Below are 4,228 nucleotides of genomic sequence, written 5' to 3'. Positions count from 1 at the left end.
AGAGAGAGTTGGTGTTTGCACTTTAAAGATGTGGCTCAAACCAAAGGTTAACCAGGAGACATGCAAGGGGGGGACGTGCGTATTCAGAAGTATTTTAGCTAGTAGTGAGCAAAACTTGAAGAACTTTGAACTTTCTGATTTTTTAAATACTCATCAGCCTGGTCTTCCTAAAACTGAGATTCTAGTTTTGCTCTGCAGGGGGCAGCATTGCCAAAAAGGTTATCAAGCCTTAAAAGAAAGAACACACACACACACACACACAGAGAGAGAGAGAGAGAGAGAGAGAGAGAGAGAGAGAGAGAGAGAGAGAGAGAGGAATACCTGCAAAGAGATCATCAACTTTCCTCCTTCAGTCTCCAAGGAAATTTAAGCATGAATAAAAACAACTACAGCAGTTTTCAGCACCATGACCTGGACTTCTGCACAAAAGAACAGAAATTGTCTGCTTGTTTGTCTAGGACAAAAACTACCCTCCCCACCCCACCCCAAACTGCCCAATCAGTTTTGTTTGATTTTGTTTTGTTTTTAAACTAACTTTGATTTCCACCTTCTAAAATGAGATTCAGCACCAATGGATTGTTCAAAAACTATCTAATGGGTAAAAAGCTATGTTATTTTGAGCTCTGGGCCATTTCTGGTTAAATACACAAGAAAAAAAAAGCTCTGTAAGTCGCCCAAGGCACACCTCCCTGAGGCTCTTGCTGCCTCGCTGGTTCAACAGTCACTGGGCTCTGCTATCCCCAGGTGACAACATCTACAGCTGAAAAGGACTTCAGCGCTAGTTGGCACAAAGTGCCCGAGTAGCTCAGACGCCCACATCTGATTACAGCTTTTTACAGGGCTTATTGGGTTCAGAGACTATCTGGTGCCACTCCATTAAGAAAATCACGTGCTTTCCTCGTAGTTATAATGATTGCCAGGTTCTGAATAAGTGGCCCAACCTTTGTGTTTAAAGAGCAGGTGATCCACGCAGACATCTGGATAATCCCTGGCTCACTCTGGGAGCTGCAGAGAATCTCTACTAAAGAAAGCAGGGGGGGGGGGGGCTCTAGTTTAAAGAAAAGGTGAGGAATCCGTCTTCTCAGCAGGTGCCCAGTTCCTCTTTTCCCAGACAGTGGGTCCTCCTTGAAAGGCACCTGCTGTTCCCCAGTTCCCGAAGGTCTACCCACTTCTTCAGGCGAGTTTAAACTTGAAGGTGTTAATTGCCCACACCAGGGCGTTTGAGTGCTTGTCTAATTTGCTATGGAAAATGGGGCGTCGCCTCAGTTAAAGGAATCTCACTGTGAGCTGTGAGCGGGTGTGTCAAACCCTTCCAGGGAGCAACTCTGGGGCTGTTGCTGAGTTGGACCAGATGGGCCAGGAGTGTCTGGCCTCGGGGCCATTTCCTCATACAGGGTGGCCTGAAGAAAAAAATAAATAACTATCCCTTAGCCAAGGATAATGGCACACTGAGTGGAATCTTAACACTGGCGAGTCTGAGACAGGAGCAAGACTAGTTCCAGGCCAGTCAGAGATCCATAGAGAGGTTCTCATTCAAATCATCGTTGTCATTATCATCCAATGAGGAGCTTTTAACAAAAAATAAGGAAGTTGCCTCCTCTTGCTATCTACTTCAGAACTAAAATACCAGTGAGTACAATGTCCAAGGCTGCGGCCGACTATTCCATTTGGATATCAGAAGAAGGAAAGGAAGAGTGAAGGAAAGAAGGGAGAAGACACTTGCTTAAAAAGGCCTTTTTATCTTTGGCATATGCTCACCCCTCTCTTTGGAGCAAATCGAGAGCTTGCCTTCGGGGAGGAGAATGAAGCCAGTCCCCACCTCTCCGAGGGCAAGCAGCTACTCCCCTCCGGGTGTCATTTCATCTCTGTTGCAGAAGCAACGGCCTGACTGTGCAAAGTATTAGAAATTCGGGGGAACAGAAAGAGGGCATTTCTCAGCGTCCTTCTGGCCAGTGATGGAAGTCTTGGGGGTCTGTGGACCAATCCCCGCTCTGCAGAAGAAGGCGTTTAACCAGCCACAGAAGGCGAGGAGGCAGGAACTGCGCTCCCTCCCGCTGGCAAGTGCTCTGAAGTGGCCTTGGGGAAAGATCTTAAACAGAAGATAATGATATTTTCCTACCTCTTCAGAATTAATTACTGGTTGTGCTGACCTCTGGGTCTACAGATGAAAGGCTGCCATTGCAAGCCATATGCATCAACATTACCTCAGTACCAACGGCATATCATCATTAACGTCATTTCGTCGTCATCGTTATCACCATAGCGATGGGTCCAGATGATAGAAGTTACAGAATTCCCTCACAAAGCTCCTGAAAGCCTCCTCCTTCCTACGCATTTCAGCCTCCTCTTCTACCCCTTCCAAAAGAACCAATCAACCCTCCTTAGCTTTGGTATCTCATTATCACCAGTTAGGAGGTGGCGATCATCCTGGGGCCCCAGTTTCACACACCTTCACTTTACTGTGCATTTCTCCCAACAACTGAGCCTGAACACGTAGGACAAACGCCAAAGAAAGACTATTAAACAGATGGACGTGGAGCAGGGGAAAGCAGCCTGGAGACACTTTCAGACGTTCTCAAGAGGAAAAATAAGGGCCTTACACCTTTCCTGCTTCCTCTGTGGAGTTACACAGGAGAAGAGTATTTCCTTTCAGTGTAATGTAACGATGTAGAATACTACATCAGAGGTTCTCAACCTGTGGGTCTCAACCTCCATAGGGGTCAGGTGTTGGATATACTGTTATAAGATATTTAAGTTAGACAAAGAGCTCCGAGAGAAGCAAGATGGCGGAAGTGCTGGATCTTCACGAGGCGGGGGACGACGATTTTGCCATGGATGAGGATGGGGACAAAAGTATCCACAAACTAAAAAAAAAAAAAAAAAAAAAAAAAAAAGCGAAGAAACAGAAGGGTCGCGGTTTTGGCTCCGAAGAGGGGTCCCGAGCACGGATGCGTGAGGATTATGACAATGTGGAGCAGAAGGGCGATGAACCAGGACCACAGCGCTCTGTTGAAGGTTGGATTCTTTCTCACTGGAGTCCACAAAGAAGCCACTGAAGAAGATATCCACAACAAATTCACTGATTATGAGGAAATTTTAAAAAATATAATATCCACCTTAATCTGATAGGCGCACGGGATACTTGAAGGGGTGTACTCTAGTTGAGTATGAAACATACAAAAAGGCTCAGGCTGCCATGGAGGGACTAAATGGTCAAGATTTGATGGGACAGCCAATCAGTGTCGACTGGTGTTTTGTTCGTGGTCCACCAAAGGGCCAGAGGAGAGGTGGCCGAAAACGAAGCAGGAGTCCAGATCGGCGTCGCCATTGATAAATGCTCTGTTGAACAGGTAGGTGGTCTATGAGTCCATTTGGTTATGCTGCCTTGGGTTAGCAGAGCTAAGGTGGACCTTGTGTTTGTATATATTTAATTTCTTACTCTATCTACTTGGTATTGCTCTTGAGTTTAAGAAAAAATAAATGTTCCATTTTGTTTGTCACATTTTTTAAAAAAGATATTTAAGTTACAATTCATAACAATAGTGAAATTACAGTTATGAAATAGGAACAAAATAATCTCATGGTTGGGGGTCACCACAACATGAGGAACTGTATTAAAGGGTCACAGCATTAGGAAGGCTGAGAACCACTGGTCTGATTGGACCTTTCCATCCCTGGAAGTTCATCACTCTTAAACTCAGTAAGATGTTGAATTCTGGTGGAAATTTGACCCTCTTGGCATTAGTGTGTTTTCTGCCGCTATCGCTGACTAGTGGAGGCTCTAGATACGTTTTGAAGAATTAAAGTTCCCTTAATCCATGATTGCAGAGTGTTGGAGGTCCTTAGGGAGTGAGTGTTTAGGGCATCTTCTTGCTGATGGGATCCCTGCAGAGTCTCATAGCCAGAAGAATCCATACAAGAGACAAACTGGTCTGTTACAGGCCCACTTTTGGAGATAGACACTATTCTATTTTAGTAGACCAATCCATTAGAAAAACCTAATCCTTATGACCTAATCATTTCTTAAAGATCCTACCTGGTCCTACATCACAAGGGGGATCAGATTCTGACAGGAGCTCTGGTCGGCTCTGAACAATAGCTCCTGCAACTCCAGCTTACCCAGCTGCTTGCACTGAAAGGAATTGGTAAGTGTGGTTTACTGCACACTCTCCTCGCTGCTGAGCCTCATTCAGCCCACATCTTGGTTCCCTAGGGAATCCACCAAAAT

At 45.3% G+C, this 4,228-nt stretch overlaps 1 pseudogene across 1 annotated transcript; it reads left to right on the top strand.

Moving 5' to 3' along the window:
* The first annotated feature begins 2,783 nt into the window (after positions 1-2,783).
* Positions 2,784-3,331, top strand: LOC308428346 (RNA-binding protein 8A-like; annotated as a pseudogene). Its single transcript has one exon. The product of its transcript is annotated as an RNA-binding protein 8A-like (transcript).
* Positions 3,332-4,228: the final 897 nt, after the last annotated feature.

This window comes from Micromys minutus (genome assembly GCF_963924665.1).
Source record: "Micromys minutus genome assembly, chromosome: 12".
In the NCBI taxonomy this organism is placed as follows: domain Eukaryota; kingdom Metazoa; phylum Chordata; class Mammalia; order Rodentia; family Muridae; genus Micromys; species Micromys minutus.
This window is presented reverse-complemented; position numbering and strand designations above follow the sequence as displayed.